The 23,553-nt window shown below is 34.5% G+C and overlaps 1 pseudogene; it reads right to left on the bottom strand.

The window, feature by feature from the left end:
• Positions 1-22,379: 22,379 nt before the first annotated feature.
• LOC141518705 (large ribosomal subunit protein eL19-like) lies at positions 22,380-22,970 on the bottom strand (annotated as a pseudogene).
• Between the last annotated feature and the right edge of the window lie 583 nt (positions 22,971-23,553).

Genomic DNA, 23,553 nt, shown 5'->3' with positions numbered 1-23,553 from the left:
CTGTTCATTAAGCATGCTTTGAAGTTTTACCACCTTGCATTTACATATATGTTACTTATAGCTAGAATTTCTTTCCTTACATACAATCTTACCTTTTGGATTGCAATCCATTCCATTTCAAATTATATCTCTTTTATGAAGTCTTTTTTGATCCTCCCAAATGGCAGGAAATTATTCTCTCTTTATACATGATATAACATTTAGGGAGCTCATTTTTGGCTTATTCAATTTCTTTTCATTTTTATTGGGTTAAGTATTATATTTTCTTTTCTGTTAAACTGAACAATTTATATTTTTCAAATGTTCATTCATTTCCATTTCCATTGAGAATTTTATTGGTATATGGTTGGGCAAAATAGCTTCTAATAATTATTTAATTTCAATTTATTTGGCTGTACATTGGGTTCTCTTCTTTCCTTTTAGAAATCAAATTAGTCAATGATTTATCTATTTTATTTTTTCCATAAAACTAGTTCCTAGTTTTATTTATAGGGCAACTATGTGGTTCAGAGGTTAAAGTGCCTGACCTGGACCTTAGGAGGACCTATGAATTCAATCCAGTCTCAGTCACTTATTGGCTCTGTGACCCTTAGCAAGGACCCTTTTGTCTCAGTTTAGTCATCTGTAAAATGGACTGAAAAGGGAAATGGCAAATATTCCAGTCTTTTGCAAGAAAACCCCAAATGGGGTCATAAAGAATCTGATACAACTAGATTGATTGAAAAACAATGAAGTTTATTGTCATTACCTTTAATGAAGTTATTGACCGTTTCTATGATTTATTCTTTGGCCTGTTCATTCTTTAAGATTAGATTTAGTTTCTAATTAATGTTTGATTTTTACTTCAAAAGTCCTTTATTAAATATAAATTTAATTCCATTATGATCTGGAAAAGGAGTATACAATATTTCTCCTCTTCTGCATTGCTTCTGATTTTTTTAAGTCCTAATACCTTATCAATTATTGTGAAGATGCCAAGCTGAGAAATCGGTATTTCTCAATTCCTTCTGTTTCTCAACTCCTTTTAATTTCCATTTCATAGTCTTCAGAACCTATCATATCTACATAACTTTTCCAAAATTCTATTCATCTCCTTAATTTTTTTTGTTTATTTTATGGTTAGATTTATCTAGCTATGGAAGGGGTAAATTGAAATTCCCCCATTAATGTAGCTGTTTGTTTCTCATTCTTGAAAAAAGACATGACATCAAGGAGGTGATGCCAAACCATACACTTGAATTATATTTGAGTGAAGGGGTGTTCTCCTAAGTCACCCATCTCATTTTCTCCTCTAGTGTTATTTGTGTCCAGTGTCCAGATATGGATCAGGATAACTGAAGATGACCCTGGATGTAAGGTAATCAGAGTTGAATGACTTGCCTAAAGTCACACAGCTAGTAAATGACAGGTGTCTGGGGCTAATCTGAACTCAGATCCTCTTGATTTCAGGGCTGGTATTCTTCCTACTTTGTCATGGTCCTCTTACAATAATCTAACTTTTTCTTCAAAAATTGGATGCTCTGATATTTGGTGCATGTATGTTCAGAATTAATATTAAATCATTGTATATGGTATCATTTTAGCAAAATATAGTTTCCCTGATTATCTCTTTTAATTAGGTTTATTTTGTTTGTTCTTTATCTGAGATCATGGTAAATATTCTGTCTTTTTTAAATTTCAACTGACTTGCATATAATAGATTCTACTCCAGCCCTTTATTTTAACTCTATATAGCTATCTGTTTCAGGAATTTCTATTGTAAACATCAAATTGTTGGATCATGGTTTCTAATCCATTCTGTTCTCTTCTGTTTTATATTCATTTCATTTTATATTCATTCCATTCACATTCAGAGATATGGAACCAGATCTCCATTTCCCTGATCTTTCTCTTATATGTATCTTTCTCTTTTTTTTTAACCTAGGCATTCCTCAAGTGTTCTGCTTTTGACCACTGTGTCCCTTAAACTGCCTTTCCTCTTACCTTCATTTCTTTCCCTTAGGCTCTTCATCTTGTATTTCCCTGTTAGATAAGGTGAATTTCTTTACCCCACCCTCTTTCTGTCTCTTTGTCTCTCTCTGACTTTGTCTCTGTCTCTGTCACTCTCTCCTTCCCTCTTAGAAACAGTTTAGATGAGAGGGAGGTTCAGGTAGCAAGTGCTCCCCCAAATACATTTCCCCCAATTTTAGAAATTCTTTCTTGTGAACTTCTTTTCATGAGATAATTTTCCCTATTTTTCTCCTTACTACCTTCAGTGCCACTCTTTTCTCTTTCCATTCTTCTTTTGAGATACCCTCCCCCATAATACTTATCCATGTCCTCTAAGTAGACTCTTTCTAATTTCCCTAATGATGAAAAGGTCTTAAAGGTTACATACATTATTTTTTTTTAGCTTTTTGCAAGGCAAAGGGGTTAAGTGACTTGCCCAAGGCCACACAGATAGGTAATTATTATTAAGTGTCTGAGGCCTGATTTGAACTTGGGTACTCCTGACTCCAGGGCCTGTACTCTATCCACTACATCACCTAGCCGCCTAGTTACATATATTATTAAAAGTGGGACTCTGTTTCCATTTTGCTGAAAGGGAAATTCTTTTTTTTTTTGCAAGGAAATGGGGTTAAGTGCCTTGCCCAACATCATAGAGCTAAGTAAGTATTAAGTGTCTGAGGCTGGATTTAAACTTGGGCTATCCTGACTCCAGAGCTGGGGCTCTATCTACTGCACCACCTAGCTGCCCCCCAGAAAAGGCAATTCTTGGTTGTAATCTTATTTTCTTTGCCTTTTGGCATAGCATATTCAAACCTATTTATCCTTTATTGAGATAGCTGCTAAATCCAGTGTGATCCTATCACGCCATAGTACTTGAATCATCTTTTTTTCCCCTGGATGCTTGTGATGCAGAGGAAAGATGAAGAGAATTGTGAGTGTAGAAATTGGGTGGAGATGTAAATTGATTACCATCTACTCTTGAGATGTAAACTGACTAAAAGTAGAGAATTATGATGGTAATGGAAACAATTTGCAATATGCTCAAATTGGATGGAGATCCCCATTACCACTGATTCATTATTTAAAGTAAAATTTGTATCCTGATCTTAATAGGTTTTACCCTCTACTAATTTTGGGGCCAGTAAGAGAAAGAGAGTTCACCTTTTGCCCTCTAGATGAGAGGCAAGACATAAAAACCTGGGTTGGACTCCAGCTCAGGGCCACAGCATCTGACCATGACCTAGCCAACACTACTTGGCTATTCTTTTCTCTCTCTCTCTCTCTCTCTCTCTCTCTCTCTCTCTCTCTCTCTCCCTTCCTATGTCTTGTAACCTTTTAAATAATTTTTTTTATTTCCACCCTTGCTTTCCTGAATCTGAATAATGATTCCTCCTAGGAAGAACTGAACTCAAGAAGCTAGTGACTATACTAGTGTATTTTCTCATTGAATTGGTATCACTTGGTATCACTTTCGGGAGATGATATATGGAGTCTTTCAATTTCCACTTTTATTCTGGTTCTTAGATATCTTGGAAATTTTCCTTTATAATTTTTTGAGCTAGGAGTTCTTTTTGATTTTTTATTTTGTTCATGATTTTCAGGTAGACCCATTATTCATTTTTTAAAAATTTTATTTATTTAAAGCAATGAGGTTAAGTGACTTGCTCAAGATCGGTCGCATAGCTAGGCAATTATTAAGTATCTGAGGCTGGATTTGAACTCAGTTCCTACTGACTCCAGGGCCAGTGCTCTATCCACTGCACCACCAAGCTGCCCCTACATAATTCTTTTAAAAATATATTTTATTTCTTTATTTTTTCCAACTACATGAAATGGTAGTTGTCAATAATCTTTTTTGGAAGGTTTTGAGTTTTACATTTTTCTTCCTATCTGTACTCTCTTCATAGAGCCATATTAATCATGTTGTAAAGAAGAATCAAAATGAAGAAGGAAAAACCCAGAAATAAAAAAAAACAAAATACCTAAGACAACTTTTTAAAATGGAAGATTACTTTGCTTGCATTTAAACTCCACTGCTTCTTCTCTATAGATGGTATTATCCATCCTTGTAGACTAATATGATCTCTAATTAAATGATCTCTATTTTCCATACCAACTCATTTTCCACTGAGATAATTTATATTTTATTCTCTTGTTTTCATTCCTTTGACTTTGTTTTCTCCTTGTTTTCCTTCTGCCCAACTAGTCATGTCATGTACGTTAATTGTGAGTGTCCTCTGAGAATTTCTCCTAGTCCCTCTACTTTTTCTCTCTCTCCACATATTCTCACCTACTAATCACACCAGTTTCCATGGGTTCAATGTCTATCCCTAAATACATGATTTCCAGATCTACATAGCAAAACCTAGTTTCCCTACTGATTGCCATTTCTGAAATATTGATTGTCCAATGGACCTTTCCAACTGAATATCCTAAATGTAGGCATCTTAATTCAACATGTCCAAAACAGACTTCATTGTCTTTCTTTAGATTCTATAGTCTCTTAATTTGTCTTTTTGTTTAACCTTCTTCAATCCACATTCCATGCCCTTGCTCAACAAACTTCAAAGACTCCAATTACTTCTAGAACTACACATAAACTTCCTCTCTTTTGTATTTAGGTATTTTCATAATCTGACTTTTCCTACTTTTCCAGTTTTATGTACTACTCTCTTCCTTTTAGTTGTTCTTGTAATCCATCTTCCTTATCTGTAACATTGTTTTGGCTGTTTCCCATGTTTGAAACGTACTCCTTCCTCATTACCATCTCTTGAAATTCCTTGTTTCCATTAAGACTCAGCATAAGTGCACTTTCTAGATGTTGTCTTTGCCAATCAGACCTACATTTCCCCAGCTAATGTCTTTACTTTCATAACCAGCCTTGATTCATTATGCTCAGATATGTGCTACATAATCTGAGGTGAGATAAAAGCTAGGTGGCTCAGTGGATAGAGCTCCAGGCTTGAAATCAGGAAACCTTATCTTCCTTAGTTAAAATATGGCCTCAGATACTTACTAGATACATGACCCTGGACAAGTCACTTAACCCTGTTTGCTTCAATTCCCTGATTTTTAAAATATGGAAATGGCAAAGGAAAAGGAAATTGCAAAGCATTCCAGTATCTGCCAAAAGAACTCCAAATGGCATCATGAAGAATCAGAGATGATTTAAAGAACAAGAAAGAAAAAAGAATGAATCTGAAGTCACTATTTCAGCTTTCACTTACAATAATGATTTGGAGGCCCATAGTGCCATTATTATGTACCTTCTGGGATCTTGGAGTAGTTTTGAGGATTGAAGCATGGAGTTGTCCTAATATTATCACTTACAAGCTTTCACCAGTATGTTTCTCTTCATTCATTATTAGTGATATCGGTTAGCTAACTAAACAATTAACTTTTAAAAAGAGAATTTGCTAAGCTAGGAATAAGAAAGCATAGTATATAATATCCCCTCCCCCAAAAATTTTGAAATATTTCTATCAATATATAGAGACCAGGATACGTGTTTATTGCTTAGGCCACATGTGGCAAATGGTATATTATTCTGAGTCATTTTGTTGAAGTCCTCAAGATATTCTTATTCAATCAACAATCACTTATTAATTGCTTACTAGGTACAAGATACTGTGTGAGGTATGGGTAATACAACTAGAAGTAGAAAGAAAGTTCTTGAACTCAAAGAATTTAAATTGAAGTGAACACATAAAAGGGAACTGAAAAGTTAGGGGTGGGATAGAATTAGGGCATGGAAGAGAAAGTAATGGGGAGATGAGTCAGAACTGTAACTAGGGAGATGAAGAAATATTTGGCACAGTCCCCCTCCTTAAATTGGAGATTCTTGGAGGAACCAGCCAATAAGAATGTAAGGCCCCAGGGATAGAGAGTAATTCCTATGTGAAAAATAATGCAGAGGTGGAATGAGCTTCCAGGATGGACAGATTTCTATGGCATGGGTAGAGAAAGACCAGTGAGGATGAGGCAGCCCTACAGTCTAGGGAAGAATGAAGAAATGTGGTCAAGATTTTCAACTAGCTTTTTCCTTTGCTTAACTAGTTTCTCCTCGACTCTGAATGAAGACACAATGAGAGCCATATTAAAAAGTTCAAATTTTCCAGTTCTCTACTGCTTGCAAGAATCTCACTTCCAAACAATTCTTTCTCAATGAAGTCTCGCTCTCTCTTTTCTTCCTTCAGAAACTCATATCTATTGGGTGCTGGACTAACTATGGATTTTACACAAGCCCTAGAGGATATGACCAAGATGTTCATCTAATTGGACTTGAGTTCTCTCCTAGATGAAATGTCTTTAATTGATTCAGAGAAGTCGTCAGACCTTGTTCACACTTACATCTAGTTTTGATTGATTTAATCAAAAAACTGCTCTCACCTGACAAAGATAATTGCTTTTAAGTGGAATGCAATGAGTAATGGACCCTCAACCCTCACATAAATATGTCATCTCCTTTTATTACTCTGTAGGCAGGAAATAATTCCCTTTCTTATTTCTATCTCTAATGTTTAGAATATAATACCTAATAAATTCCTCCTGATTGATTGGTTTTCCCATTCTTTGTTACCACAAATTGTACTATTATTTTTTTGTATTTTATATTAAACCTTGTATTCTGACTTTGAATACATTTGCTCATTAGTGGGATCACTAGATCAAAGGGTATGGACTGTATAGCCTCTTTTCTTGCACAATTTCAAATTTAAACCCAGAAAAGCTGGGATGCTTCCCAGATCACAATGTAACAATATGTACATATATTCCCATAGCTCCTTCATTCCCAAGCATTTTTTATTGTTGCAAGCTTTCATATAATGAAATAAAGTTTCAGAGCTATTTTAATTTACTATTTATATTTCCCTCACTATTGATGATTAATAGTTTCCTGCAGTCATTTGTAGTTTGAATGTCTTTTGAAAAGTTCATATTTTTGAACCTTGTTTATTGGGAAATTTAAGAAATGTTTATCAAGTGAACTAAAGTAATTTGTTTATGTTACATGCCCCACTTAGACTGTGATCCTTATTAGAATAGAGACCATGTACTCTGAATAAAAAAAAGGTTTTTAAAAAATATTGAATTAAATGGAATCACACTGAATTGGTGCTCTATTCACTATACTACCTAAACTGCCCCTGACAGCTTAATAAAATATTTGTTCCTTTCCCTTTAAAGGAATAAAGAAAGACACAATTAGAAATGGATACTAGTTGTACCCAGCTGAAGTACAGTACAGGCCTGGAAAGAAGCTCCACAAGGTCATCATACTTGCTTTTCTCTCACTGATCCCAATGCAAATGTCACTGCTCACACTAAATTAACAATCATAGAGTCCTCTGGCAGTTCAGTAGGAAGTTCTTCTATGTTCTTCCATAGAGACTGCTATTTGGAGAAGATGACTGTAAGATGTTGCTGCAACCCACTACCAAGTTCTATGAATGAGGCTGCCCTATATATTAGGGGATGACCCCATGACCTCCTTTTCTTCTGAGAGATCTTCAAAACTCCCTATGTACTTGACTCCAACCCTCAAGACCCAATCTAACATTAGAGTTTTCATTTCCAAGGATGGGTAAAAATATAATTCTCAATGTCTTTTCATTTGGTTTTGATAATAATCAAAGCTATCATTTCTGAACTGTTTTACAATGACCTTTATAGACATGAACTCATATGATCTTCACAACCTCATGAACTAAATTGAATAGTTATAATTATTCTAAATTGGCAGATGAGGAAATTGAAACCCACTGAATAAACTGGCTTAACCAAGGTATAACTAGAACCAGAATACAGAAGTAGAAAAGGACAGGATTCAAACCCAGGTTTGTTGATGGTAGTGTTCATTTGACAGCTTTATAACCATCTCTTTGAATTCTTTGTTAAGTGCTTCATTTTGTAGAATCTCCAAATCATAAGATCCTAAAGGAACTCAGAGTTTGCCTTGTCCAATCTGAACACTTTTGTCTATAATATTGCTTAAAAATAGCCACTCCTTTTTGCTTGCAAATCTCCAATAATGTCCCAGCTCTGCCATCTATCTGCTATTTGTCATTAAGCAAGCCCCTTGACTTCTCTAATCTATATTTTCCTTATCTGTAAAATGGGGAGGTTGGAGAAAGTAATGTCTAATAAATATTCTTTCCAACTCAACTGTCTTTTCTAGTTTTAAAGACCTTTACATTACTAAAAATGTTGAAAAAATATTCCTTCTCTCAATTTCTGATCACTGTTCATACTTCTGCTTTCTGGGAAACAAGGAGTAATGTGGCATAAAGGTAATTTATGGGACTATTAGCTACCATTTCCTCTAATATCCAGATTAAGCTGTGATAATAGTTTGTACTTTTTCCTGCTTAAACATGTAATCAATGCTAAGGAAAAGGGATAAGCTTATGTATCAAGAAAAGATAATGGAATAATAAGAGCATCAGATTTAAAGTAAAAATATCAGATTGAACACAAACTTGGACACTGAATCACAGTGATCTTTGAGATGTTTTTCATCTCAAGGCCTCATTTTTTTTAAATCTATCAAATAATTAATTTTTACTCCATGACTTTTAAATCCATTCCAGTACTAGATTCTATGAGCCTATGAAAAGTGAGTGAGTTAAGTAACAAACTGATTTCATGGAAGGAAAAATTAATCATCAAAAGAAAGTCTGCAAAGGAACAAAGCCAGGTGACAGATATTCTTTCTGTATCTTTAAGACAATAGGGAAAAGCTGAATCAACCAAGGGTTGACTTTAGAATCTATAGTTCAATTTGGTTAATGATCCTCCTGGAATTAATTTTATCAATACAAGGATGTGGTAGATGGAAGGGAGGAAGAAAGGAGGAAATCCTTTCAAAGGTAAACAATGGAATGAGTAATTAAACAAAGGCAGCCAAGGAACTATAAGGACAGAGTCAATCATAAGTGTTTATTTAGAAAAAATTAAACCTGCTTCAAACACTAGCTGACTGACCACAGGTAAGTCATTTAACCTATGTCTAATGGAATGAGTAATTAATGAACTCTTCCCTATACCTAATGGAAAAGTATATTTTTATAGGAGAGAATCATTGTTGGTTTGGAGAAGGAAACGGGGATAAGATTATGTCACTCTTAGGGACTATTCTTCAATTTGATATCAGCCAACTTTTCCAGATGTCAGTGACATGCACACACCCATACACACATACATACATACGTACACACAAATACACACATACTCACTATTCACTGAATAAAGATTTCTTTAAATAATGTCAACGTTTTTTTCAAAAGTATTTGGCTACTCACCACCTGAGTCAGGGATAGCCACTCTCACAGCCGCTAAAAATTAATATCATCTGGTATTTTTGTTTTTCAGCATTCTTTTGCTGAGGAGAAGAGCCAACAGGGGCTTAAAGCAAATTTGGAAATCATGCAACACCTGGATGCTGGAGGCTTAGAGTAAAAGAATGTCAACAGCATTAGCAATCCTGGTCCATAAGGATTGAGGCCTTCGTATGGAGACAGATCAGTGGAAGTCCATTCGGGCATTCAAGTTGAATGAAAAATAGGGAGGTTTCCAGTTCTTTCATTTTCCCATCTGACAGAGTCTGAAAGAAAATGAGGAGCTAAAGGATAGTAGTAAAAGAGCAAATATGAAATAGGTTAGAGAAGGCTAAAGTGTAAAGCATTTCCTTAACTATTACATTTTTTGCCTAGTTTGAATTCGTTTTTTCTTAGGTTTTTTTCCTAGTTTGAATTCTTGCCTATTATATAACTCTGAGACTTTGTAGCTAAAACCTGAACCTAACTTTTTCAAAATGCCTCTCTTGTAACTTGAAGATTTCTCATATTGAGCTTGGTTCCACCTCTAATATCACCTCTCACCTTAGACCTGACCTTTCTCTTTGACTTCTCAAAAAACCCTGGGTTTGGACTGAGAAAACTTAGATTCACATCTCAACTTTACTCTTTCTTATATGTACTCTTTGGTAAAGTTTCTTGACTTCTCTATGATTCTATTTTCTCTTATGAATAAATAGAGGATTTCATTCTAAGGCTTTTTCCCAATTCTGATGTTTTGTATTCTAATGTTCTATAATTGGCCAGGTTAGAGAATAAGCCCTGAGATGGCCTGTCAAGCAGAAACAGGTTTAAGTATGGTTCTGATGGTGAAATTTATGTCTATGTCCAAGGACCCCCCTGATAAATTTGAAAAAGTTCCTTCCTGAGATTGCTATCACTTTGTGAATTTTCAAGTCATCTACTTAGTTAAAGTATTACAATCTGCGTTGGCAGGAGGCCAAAGACTGATAAGACTGCTTATCTTCCCTACATTTGATAGATGAGGAAATCAAAGATCAGTGAAAAAAATGGTAAGCAGGAAACTTGTTAAAATTTTCTTGCATGGCTCCAATTCCAGGAACCTAGAGATCCCATGGCTCCCTCTATGTTCTCTTCAGTTGTGTGTGAATATCTGAGTAAATCTTGTTGTGCTACACTCCATTCTACTTGAAGTCAGGGAAAGATAGGTTTGACTATAAATTTAAAAAGTCAGACTTTGGACATTTGACAATATCTTCTGAACCCTTTGTCAGAAGGACTTCTGATTTCTTTATCAGAAGTCACAGGATCTAATATTGGAAACTTCATTTTTTTTGGACCACCTCCTCTCTCAAAATTTCCAGGATCCCTCAGTTAAAAGTAACCTCTCCAATCTCAAATTTCCAAAAGCATGTTGCAAGAAAATCTTTGTCCCATTACATTCTGCCTTATATCTTGCCTTTTAGTATCTGTAGTTGTTTCTAAATATTTACATCACTATTATATATGAGGACAGGAATGATGCCATTTATTTTGTTTCTTTTAAACCCTCAGTATTTAGCATTGAGTTTTGAGCAATGAAGATATTTATATATATATATATCTTTATCCATCTATTTATTCATTTATTCATCCATCTATCTATTTACTTATCTGTTTATTTATTTATTTGTTTATTTGTTCATTTATTTATTTATTTATTAGTGCAGCTTAATAGAAACTTACTGGTTAAATTGAATAGAATATGCCATTTCAATACTTAGAAAATACACTGCTTCTTTTCTGGATAAAGTTCTAGTTGTATTTTTCTTGTACATGCAAGAGTACAGTCTTTAAATGTTGAATTATAATGATGGACCAAAAGCACTGAATTTGAAGTTGTGAAATGGGGGCAGGAATTGGCTTTGTCACTTTTTAATCTATATGACATTGAGTTAGTCATTTAAAACCTGTAAGATGATGGGGTTGGACTAAATAATTTCTAGATTCTTAGCCAGCATAAAATCCTTCATTTTGTGAAAAAAATTGAATTGCTGACATTTCTGAACCCCAAAATTCAACTCCGTTTTCTGGCACATTGAAAGTTTGCCCAGATAGATGAGTGGATGTTGCCCAACTAATTGCTTATGTTTTCTGATATATCCTCCACAACCTTAGATACCTAAATCCCTTCATCCAGGTATCTAGTCTAATGATCTGAGGACATTAATGAAGTTTCCAGAGGTCCTGGAAGTTGTTTACAGGTACCATGGCACCATGTGAGAAAGTGACTCAATAGGTCAGAAGAGGACATAGAAAGACACTTCTCTGCATGACCTCCTGACTGTGCACAGTTGGAATACTCTCTTTTTAAAAAAAAGACTTTGTGGAATTTACTGTCAACAAGTAAGAAAAAGTGGCAGGAAAAGTATGATGCATAGTTTTGGGGACTATTTATTTTAACTCTAGCATAAAAGAGTAAGACTCTATGAGAATGAAGTAAACGAACACATTGTAAATGTCAAGATGAACATAAAGTGGAGAAACTTGAAAAGCTGAGAGAGGTGTCTGAGGCGCAACCAAGCATGGAGGGCTGAGAAGAAAACAAACACTTTGAAGTGAGAATTTTGATTTCTTTTATATTTGTTTTTTAAAGATCAAGAATCAGTGAGTCAACAAAAAATCAATGGAGGTTATTAAGTTAACAGAAAATGGAAATTTCCATTCTTGTTTTCCTAGGCTTCCTTAAGCAGTCTTTTCACCTGCACTTAAGTCAACTGCCTTCTGAAGCAAAGAAAAGGCAGAGGCATCTTGATTGCCTTCATTTTTCCAGTTAAATTGAGTTTTGCTACATACCCAATAGAGAGAATGGGAGGCAAAATTTTGGAAGGAACACTAGATTTGAAATTAAATAATCTGAGTTCAAACCTAATCTGTAACTCTGAAATGATTTTTTTGTGATTCAGTTGTTTATTTGTGTCTGTGACACCATAGGCCATAGTATGCCAGGCTCTTCTATCCAACTCTTGAAATCTGTGCAAGTTTCCATGTGGCTATTTATCCATCTCATCCTCGGCTGTCCCTTTTTCCTTTTGCCTCCATTCTTTCCCCAACATCAGGGTTTTTTCCAATGGATTCCAATTTCACATACTGTGGCCAAAATATTTAAGCTTTAGCTTCAGTATTTGGCCTTCTAGTGAATAGCCTGGATTAATTTCTTTAAGCTTTGACTATTTTGATCTCCTTACTGTTCTAAGAGCTGTTAAAAAACATTCTCCAGGATCACAATTTGAAAGTATTGATTTTGTGGTGCTTTTCTTTATGGTACAGAAATTTTAGCCATACATCACACCTAGAAAAACCATAACTTTTGACTATATGGACTTTTGTCAGCAAGGTGATGTCTCTGCTTTTTAGTATACTCTCCAGATTTTCCATAACTTTCCTTCTAAGGAGCCAAGCATCTTTTAATTCCATGGCTGCAGTTACCATCTGCAGTGATCTTAGAGCCCAAGAATATAAAATCTGATACTGCTTCCATTTCTTCTCCCTCTGTTTGCCAGGAAGTGATGAGATCAGTTGCCAAGATCTTAGTTTTTGTTGTTGCTGTTGTTGTTAAACTTCAAGTCAGCTTTTATCCTCTCCTCTTTCACCCTCATCAAGAGGCTTCTTAATCTCTCTTCACTTTCTTCTTTCAGATGGGTATCATCTGCATAGCTGAGATTGTTGATATTTCTCCCAGCAGAACTTAATTCCAGTTTTTGATTTATCCAGCCTGGCGTTTCACATGATGTACTCTGAATATAAGTTAGATAGATAAGATGACAATATACAGAGTTGTCATACTCCTTTTGAATGTTAAGCCAATCAGTTGTTCCATGCTCAGTTCTAACTGTTGCTTCTTGGCCAGCATACAGGTTCCTCAGGAGACAAGTAAGATGATTTGGTATGCCCATTTCTTTGAAAACTTGCCACATTTTGTTGGGCAAATCATTCTAAATGTCCTTGTCTTCAGTTTCTTGATATGCAAAAGTGAGGGGGTTGGATTAGATTACTATTCATATTTATTTCAACTCAAGTCTATGATTCTATTTGAGTATCTCTGATGAATATGGGAATAGTATAATTTAGAATAGAGGCAGCATGATATTGTGGAGATAGACCTGATTCTGTGATCAGGAAGCATTCTATTCAAGTCCTACATGCATCTGACTCATACTGAATATGTAATTATGTGCAAAGTTCTTAAACCCTCTCACTGCTCCAGGTAACTATCCTGAGTCAAAGTAGAAAATTAGTTGCTCCGGGCTGATCTGTAAATATGTACAATGAGCATTTTATTTCTTGCCTTCTCAATGAGTTAGGAATGAAGAGAATTGGAAATTTAAATTTTTTTAATTGAGGAAGAAAACGAAAGGAGCAGATAGGTTGCACAGTGGTTAGAGTAACAGCCTAGGAGACAGGAGGACCTGAGTTGAAATCTGAATTCAGACATTCATTAGCTATGTGATCCTGGGAAAATAATTTAGCCTTGATTCCCCCTCTCACCCCCTCCCCCCAAATATGAGTTGCTGACTCGCATCTATATTGAAATCAGGTCTGAAAAAATAATAATAATTTAAAAGTGAACTCCTGAGTACATATTCCTGAAATCAGGAAGTAGTATTTTTCTAGTTTAGTATCTGAGCTTAAGTCTTTACTGAAAAGAAAGCTGAAGGGTAGTAGGTTTCAGATAAAGTAAGTAATAGTAAAGGAGTAGTAAAAAGAATTGAACATGGAGTGAGAAGATTCCAATTTAAGTCTCTATTTGACCTCATACTTTATATGTCATCATATGCAAGAAGTCATAACCTTTTGTAATTTCAGTTCCATCATCTGTATAATGGAGATGATAATATGTATTAAATAATATGTATTAAAAAGAGGGATTATGATACCACTCCTCAATCTCCTTTGCTAGATCATCATCCAAGTCATGCTCATGAATCAGGTATGTACTTCTAGGGTTCTGTCTTGGGTCCTCTTCACTTTTTTCTCTCTTCTATTTTGGTCAGATATCTAAACAACTTAATTTTCCCATCTGTAAAATGAAACAGTTTCATTAATGAGGCTCTTTGGTCCCTTTCAGCAATAAATCTGCAATTCCATGAGTCTCTTCTCATACAAGATAGTAAGAACAAGAGAATAAAGCTCAAAAGACAGAAAGAAAAGAGAATAAATGAAGATAACAGAACAAAGAAATGATGCAAAATTAATCTAAGAACAAACCCCTAGCAAAATGCAGATCCTTTTCTTCTCCTTAGGTACAGGAAACTGCATAAATTGTTATTTGTGGAGAGTGACTCAGTCTATTTTACTTATTTTTTCCCTTTATTACAAAGGAGAAAGGGCTTTTTGGAAGGAAGAGTTATTGAAGTGTGAGGATAATATAAAAAATCAAAAATGCTTTTTAACAGTAAAGTAATAAAAGCTTACAAACCAAATGATTTGAATTATAGGCTTAAGTAATATAAAGCTCACTCCTGAAAACCTACCCATACTTCTCAAGTTGTATCTGTCTTCAACTTTATGAGTAGCATGTATGCCTGCCATACAAAGGGCATACAGAAGTTTGGGAGTAGTGGTGAGGGATTGGCACAGAAATATTAAATCTACAAACATATTCCATGCTGAATCTTTTTCATGCAGCTTTATTACATGTACATTAAAATGTAATTAAATGTCTACTTTTCTAAGATATTTTCTTCAAAATCTATTCACAAATGGGTCATCTTTAATTAAAGGGTCAGATAATTACATCCTAAAACTGGTAGGGAAACAGGCAACTTGTGTGCCAAACAACAAAACTGAGAGGTCACTATCTGTCATATTTTTTTTATTTTTTAAAGTATATTTAGATTTATTTTTTCCCCGGACACATGTAAAAACAATTACTTTCCTCCATTGAGAAAGCAAGCAGTTTGATATACATTATATATGTATAGTCATACAAAACATTTTCATAATAGTCATGATTTAAAAAACACATAGACCCCCCCCAAAAAAGAATCTTCAAGAAATATAAAGGAAAAATCTATACTTCAATCTATATTCAGACACTATTTTCAGACAGTTATTTCTCTTAGAATGGATGGGATTTTTCATCATGAGTCCTTCAGAGTTGTCTTGGATCATTGTATTGCTGAGAATAACTAAGTCATTTACAGTTGATCATTTTACAATATCACTGTATACAATACATTACTCTTTGCATCAGTTTATGTAAGTCTTAACAGGTTTTTCTGAGAGTATCTTGCTCATCATAGATCCTTTTCCTTTTTGTTTTTTTTCTCTCTTGTGGGATTAGTCTTAGTAGTGATATTGCTAGGTCAAAGGGTATATATGGTTTTATAACCCTATGGGCATAGTCCCAAATTGCTTTATACAATGGTTGAATGAATTCAGAATTCTGCCAACAATGCATTAATATCTCACTTTAATATCATTAATATCTCATTTCTGACATCCTTCCAACATTTGCCATTTCCCTTTTCTGCTCTACTAGCCAATCTAATAGGTAAGAGGTAGTACCTCATTATTGGTTTCATTTGCATTTCTCCAATCAATAGTGAGTTGGAGTATTTTTTCATATATATGAAAAGTTTTTATTACTTTATCTGAAAACTATTCTTTTTTATCATTTATCAACTGAAGAATATCAACCAGTTTTAAAAATCAAAATTGTTTAATATCATAAGTGGAAGTGACCCCAAAGATCATCTGGCTTAAACTTTCAATTTTATTGAGGAGTAATCATAGACTCAATGAGAAGGAAATTGTTTTAAATCCATTGGGTAGTCAATATTAAGAGCTAAGACTCAGAAATAAGTCTTCCAATTTAAGGCCAAAGCTTTAACCACCAAAGATGAATGCGAAAACAAATATCATTGAAGCTACTCCAAGCCTGGACCTCTTATAGAGATGTTTTTTAAGTTGAATATATTTTAATTATAGTGAAGAATCTGATGGCTAAAGAGACACTTTCAGACACTCTCATCCTCAGACATTTTCCATTTCATAACACTTAGAATACATATAATAATTTGCCTTAGAAAGTCCTGAGATCCTCTCATTGGAATTTTTAATGTATTTTATAAATGCAGTTTTGCATTTATATGTCTCAGTCTTTTCAACTCAATTGAACCTGTTCAAGTGACAAAGGAAAATAATCCAAAAAACATAAGACAATGACATGTTCTTAAAAGTCTCCCACCTCCATGATATATTCTCTAAATTATTTTTTTAGTTTGTCCTAGTTTAACTTTTCTCTTATGATCCCTTCAGTTATATTATTGTAGTTATTGTGTGTGTTCTCTTGGTTAAATTTATTTTTCTTTGCGTCAGGTCAAACAAATTTACTATTGATGTCCCTCATATTCATAATTCCTAACTGCAAAATAATGTTCCTTTATATTCAGACACCATTCTTTTATTTGGTCATTCCCTAATCAATGAGCACATTTTTTTTTATATCAAGTTCTTTGATAGTACAAAAGGTGCAACTATGATTATTTGGGGATATATGTACCAAACCTTTATTTTTGTCTTTGATTTCCTAAGCAGAAGGAAAATGGTGTCAAGGATAAGGACAGTTTGGGGATATTCCTTATGTATTTGGAATATTCAGAATGATGGAACCATTCTCCAGTTTCCTAGCTTTACCAGTTCTTATGTCAAAACACCTCCAAAATAGACCATTCTTCTTTTCTGTAATCTTTGCTATTCTTAGGTTAATGGCTTAAAGTGCATTTCTTTTATGTTTATTGATCTATAGCCCATTTTTATATAATCATATTATTTGCAATTATTGTTTTGAACGCTGTTCATATCCTTGACAACTTATCTCCTGGGGAATGAGTTCAGGACTTACATAATATGTGCATTTAAAAAGGCATTATTTCAAATACATGTCAATTCCCTACATAATTTGTATCATAGACTTTTATTAGTTTGTATGTGATGCAAATATTTTCCATTCTAACAATTCTTTTCTAGGTCTACTTCATTGATTTGATTTTTGCAAAAGCTTTTAAACTTTATGTTGTCAGAGCTGCCCTTTACTGTTTTATGACTTTATCTCTTTTAGAAAATTCTTCCCAGAGAGTTGAAAAATTAACCTGATATCATTCTCTTATAATTTTTTAATTATTTGATCTTTTATATTCAAATCAACATTAGTTTTTATCTTTGTGGTATATTATAAGATGCTGTTCTTATGCTAATTTCAACCAAATGATGATACATGCTAATGATAAGTGCCAAGTTGTCTAATCTCTCTTGGTGCACTAGGCACTGTAAGTTACAAAGAAGGTCATAATTTGCTTTAGTAGAGAAGATCCTTAATTCTATTCCTATTCCTTATCAGTTATTTTTTCTTTAACCCATTGTTGACTAGTGAAAATTTGACAAGTATAATCTCACCCCCAGATTATATATGTTTAGATATACACATATGTGTCTGTGTTATGTGTGTGTTATGTATAAATACATATATAATCTGTTTGAACTTTGTTCATTTTTAAAAGTCATTATGCAGTCTTTATAGTTCATTTTTCTTTCTCATTTTAAGCTGAACACAATTTCACTCATTCACTCACCAAGCAAACATTTTATTAAGTGTATACTATGTGCAAGACTCTGGGGATACAAAGAGAACAGTGAATCCTACTCCAAGAGGGCAGTGTGATGGATAGAGCACTGGCTCTGGAGTCAGGAGGATGTGACTTGAAATCTGGATTCAGACACTTAATAATTACCTGGCTGTATGACCTTGGAAAAGTCACTTAACCTCAGTGCCTTGCAAAAGCAATAAAAAAGAATCAAAAAAAGAGATTCACTCCCCAAATAAATTGAATTTTAAAAAAATCTATGGAGCATTCAAAATATGCAAGATAAATGCAAAGTAACATTTTTTTATGGATGGATTTTTGCAAGAATGAAAGTGACTACTTTAAAATAAGTAATGTGTAGTGTAAAATGGAAAAGGAAGTTGGTTAATGAATCCAAAAGTTACAGTTCTTTGAAAAAAAAAGTTTTTGTGGTTCAGTTGTATTTTACTCATGTCCAGCTTTAGTCATGTTCACTTTTCGAGACCCCATTTGGGATTTTCTTCATAAACATACTGGAATGGTTTGACACTTATTTCTTTAGTTCATTTTACAGATGAGGAAACTGAAGCAAAAGGGTTAAATTATTTTCCTAGTTTCACAGACACTTGAACTTAAGAAGATGAATTTTCTTATCTTCAGATACGGCACTATATCAATTGTGCCACCTAGCTGCTCTGAAAAATAAGTAGTACTATTAATTATAAACTCATAGTTTTATTGATCAGTGTCTATACCTATATATAATATAGGTAATAGAGATGATATCATTGGCATTTTATAATGAGGTATTGGAAATCCAATAAGCTCTCTGGTAGGGGGTGGTGGTATGTGCTTATTAATTCTGCTTCTGGGGAGGCTTAATCTGCTGGATGAGTTGAGTTTAGGAGTTCTTAAATATAGTTGGGCCAAGCTAATTAGGTGTTTGCAATAAGTCTTGCACCAAAATAGTGAACCATGGATTGGGAGTGAGATGAGGAAGTTTCTGTTTAAGGAGTTCTCTTTGGGTCTAAAGTTGAGAAAATAATAATTTCTTGACTTTTTAAAAGTGATAATCTGATCTTTCCAAAGGCTAAGAAAACAACAAAAGGAAATTCTTTTTTGCCTGTGATTTTCTATTGGTGAAGAACTAGTAGTTGCTAAGGTGGAAATGATGGAAACCTTTGTGAGAAGTTACCACTTTATCCTATAGTTTATTATAAAGGAGAGGGGAAACAAACTATAGCATGACAGACACCTTAGATTTTAGGGAAAGTAGATTTTAAAGGGTTCTGAGGAAAGACAGGTAGAATTTCATAGTATTTCAGAAGAAATCAACCCAAAAGGAAGAGAACATGCACCATATTTCATGAATTTCAACAATAAAACTTGAAAAATACAAAGGGGAACAATTCCAATAAGGAGGAAAATTGAATTTATTGGAAAACTAAGGGAGATTAATGAGGAAATCACCAAGCAACTTAAGATTTTAAAAGAAAGATACAGAAGATGGAATAAAAGCCAAGGAACAGAAGATGAATGTGAATGTGCCATAGTCTTGGAAAAATAGTGACAGGAATGCTAAAGCTCATGAGTTGAGTTTGGCAAAAGAAGCTAAAAACAACAAAAAGGGCTTTTAAGTTATACTCAGAGAAAAATAAGAATCAAAGAAAAGATAAAGCTTTGCTTAGGGTTTTTCAGATGATAAGTGACAGCAGAAAGAAATGAATGGAAATGCTAGAACAAAAATGGCTTATAAGAAATTGATAGACAAATAAGGAAATAGAGAGTATTCTTGGCTGTCCTTGTTGAATTTAAGTAAACTGGACTGTATTAATCTGGTCCTATATTGTCTGGTTCAATTAGGACCTCATTGATCTAATTGCAGAGTTATTATCATTGATATTTGAAAGAGTCAGGAACACAGATCCACCATGGATCCATCATGGACAGGGTGTCAATAAGTTTTTGTTCCTTTATTTCAGTCATGTCTGATACTGTGATTCCATTTGGGAGATTTTCTTGGCAGAGGTACTGCAGTGGTTTGACATTTCCTTCTTTATAGATAAGGAAACTAAGGCAAAGAGGGTAACATGATTTACCCAGGGTCACACAGCTAGTAAGTATCTGAGGCAGATTTGAACTAAGAAAAAATAAATCTCCTTGACTCCAGACCCAGAACTTTATGCACTGTGCTACCTGACTGCCATAAATTTGGAGAAATACAAAAAGTCCCAATTGTTTTAAAAATGGAAAAAACAGAATTTATAAACTATAAGTCCACAAATATGCCTTTGATTTCTGATACAATTCTAGAACTCCACATTAAAGAGTTAGCTGATAAAGATCTACAAATTAAGAAAGGACCACAAATAGAAAATATAGAGCTGCTTACATCAGATTAAGCTTATTTCCTTTTTTTAAGGTTGACAAAACTGTTGGTTGAGGGGAATAGTTTAGCTGTTTTTTACTTATATTACAGTAAAACTTTTGCTTTAAGCATATCATAATTTTCTTTTAAAGCAGATAAAGAGGTGATGGATTTTTAAGTGCTTGGATTACTAGCCTAAGAACTAATTGTTCATTGTCCAAGTGGCAGAAGATTTTCAGTGTAGCACCCTAAGAATCTGCTATTGGCCCTGGTGTTTAATTAGTTTTTTCACTGATTTTGATGGTGACCTGAATGGCATGGCTTTGAAATGTGCAAAGGACACAAATCTGAGCAAAATAGCTAACATATTAAATAACTGAGTCAGAAACCAGATTAATCTCTGTTGGATAACTTAGCATTGTACTGAATCTAATAAGATGAAATTTAATATTTAATGAAGGTAACCCTTAGGTAAAAACATGATTCCACAAGAATTTGGGGCATGTGGTATGATATAATTAATATAGTATGATATATTTGATATGATAATTATTCATTCACATTGGTAGTATGATGGCAGACAAAAAAAATTAATGATATTTGAGCTGCAAAAGGAGGGGCATAAATTTCTGAAGACATGAGACTATTATATTTTGCAAATGCTCATCTTGAGTAATGTGTTTGTTCTAAGTATTTCTGTTTAAGAAGGACATTGTCAAGTAGAGAAAAATCAGAGGTTGATCACTATTGTGAAGGATCTTGAATTCCTGAAATAATAATGAGAAACTGGATATGTTTAGTCTGGAGACAAGAAGATTCTTGTTGGACTTCTTAGTTGTCTTCAAGTATTTAGAATGGTGTAATATGGAGGAAGGATTAAACTTGATACCTTTAGCTCCATAGAGTAGAACCAGGAATACTGGATGAGATTGATTTAAGTTTCATATCAGGAATGTTTTGCATCCTTAGAGTTTTCCAAGAGTGGGATGGTTTACCCTAAGAAATGGTAGGATCCACCATAACAAAGAGATAAAATCAAGTCATAGGCCAGAAAAAAAATAATCTGATCATAGACAAATACTTTGGTAGTATAGAGGATCAAAATATACACTCAGAACATAACAAGGTCAAAGCTCATGAATCCAAAGCCTCCAAGAAAAATGTGAATTGGTCTCAGGCAATGGAAGAGCTCGAAAAAATTTTTGAAAATCAAGGAAGGGAGGTAGAAGAAAAATTGGGAAGAGAAGTTAGAACAATTTGGAAAATCTTGAAAAGCAAGTCAGCAACTGGATGAAAGAGATACAATAAAAAAATACTGAAGAAAATAGCATCTTAAAAAGTAGTTTGGGTCAAATGGAAAAAGCAATCCAAAAGGTCAATGAGGAGAAGGCCTTCAAAAGCAGAATTACCTAGGTGGAAAAGGAGATTAAAACCTCTCTGAAGAAAATAATTCCTTCAAATGTAGAATGGAGTTAAGGGAAGCTGATAACATTGTGAGAAATCAAGAAACAATAAAACAAAACCAACAGAAGAAAAAAAAACTAGAAGAAAAGGTGGAATATCTCATTGTAAAAACAACTGACCTGGAAAAGAGATCAAGAAGAGATAATTTAAAAATGATTACACTACTTGAAAGTCATGATGAAAAAAGACTTTGGACATCATTTTCCAAGAAATTCTCCAGGAAAATTATTCTGACATCCTAGAAGCAAAGGGTAAAATAGGAATTGAAAGAATCCACCAATCACTCCTGAAAAAGATCCCAAAATAAATTTTAAAAAACTACCAGGAAAAGTATAGCCATCTTTCAGAAGTCCCAAGTCAAGGAGAAAATATTACTAGCAGCCAGAAATAAACAATTCAAATAGAGTGGAACTATAATTAGGATAACATAACATTTAGCAGCTTCTACCTTAAGGGCCCATAGAGCTTGGAATATAAAATTTAGCAAAGCAAAAGAATTTGAATTACAACCCAGAATCAACTACCCAGAAAAACTAAAACATACTCTTTTTTTTTTTGACGTGGCATCCAAGAGAGCCAAGTTTTATTTTATGAGCCAAATAGAAAGGTACTATGTACAGCGGAGATAGGGGACAATCATTTCTTTGTCATCTCCTACTTGGACAAAGTCTTGATAATCTCCTCTTTCTTAGCCTGCAAATGCTCTTCCCAACACTTTTGTGCTTCTTTGGTCTTGGACTGGCAAGCTTCAGCCTGGTCAGCCAAGAGCTTCTTCCGGGCCTTGTCTGCTTTCAGTTTATGAATGTGCTCCATGAGGATTCGCTTATTCTTGAACACATTTCCCTTCACCTTCAAATAAAGGCTGTGGTACATATGGCGGTCAATGTTTTTGGATTCACGGTATCTTTGGAGGAGACAGCGCAGAATCCTCATTCGCCTCATCCAAGTCACCTTCTCAGGCATATGAGCATTGGCAGTACCCTTTCTGTTACCAATGCCCATGTGCCTGCCCTTCCTTCAAGCCAGAGTATTTTTTCGGCATCTGGCTCAAGAATGCACAGTAACAGGCTTAAAGATGATCAGCCCATCTTTAATCAGCTTCTGGATCTGCTGACGGGAATTGACATTGGCAATTTCATTGGTCTCATTGCAGTCAAGCCATACCTTCTTCTTTCCACATCGAAGGACACTAGAGGCAAGCCTCTTCTGAAGCCTGAGCATACTCATGGGGCAGAAAAGGCAGCTACCACATTCTCCCGACTAAGAAAAACAGCCCCAATGTCAGGAAAATGTGGTGAAGACTGATCCAGCTTCGGCCATCACCCCACAGCCCTCCCCAGGCTTGAGTTCACCCTGTTTCACTACTGGGAGCCCTCCCATTCCCCTCCAAGCCAGACTCAAAACGTACTCTTTCAAGGGAAAAGATGGACTTTCAAACTTTTCAAAGGGGAGACTTTCAAACTTTCCTGATGACATGACAAGAGCTTAACAAAAATTTCATCTACTAGTACAAGACTCAGGTGAAACATAGACAGTGTGGGCAGGAAGAGTAAATTTTGAGGGATTTAATGATGTTGAACTGCTTGTATTCCTACATGGAAAGATGATATTGATAACTCATGTGAACCTTTTCATTTATTAGGGCAGTTGGAAGGAATATCTCTATATACGTGTGTGTGTGTGTGTGTGTGTGTGTGTGTGTGTGTGTGTGTGTGTGTGTATAGACAAGACACAGAAAGGAGTTGAATATGAAGGTAAATTTATTGTAAAGAAGGAGTTAACAGGATAGAAAGGAATGTACTGGGAGAAA

This window comes from Macrotis lagotis, chromosome 1 (assembly GCF_037893015.1).
Source record: "Macrotis lagotis isolate mMagLag1 chromosome 1, bilby.v1.9.chrom.fasta, whole genome shotgun sequence".
In the NCBI taxonomy this organism is placed as follows: Eukaryota; Metazoa; Chordata; class Mammalia; order Peramelemorphia; family Peramelidae; genus Macrotis; species Macrotis lagotis.
This window is presented reverse-complemented; position numbering and strand designations above follow the sequence as displayed.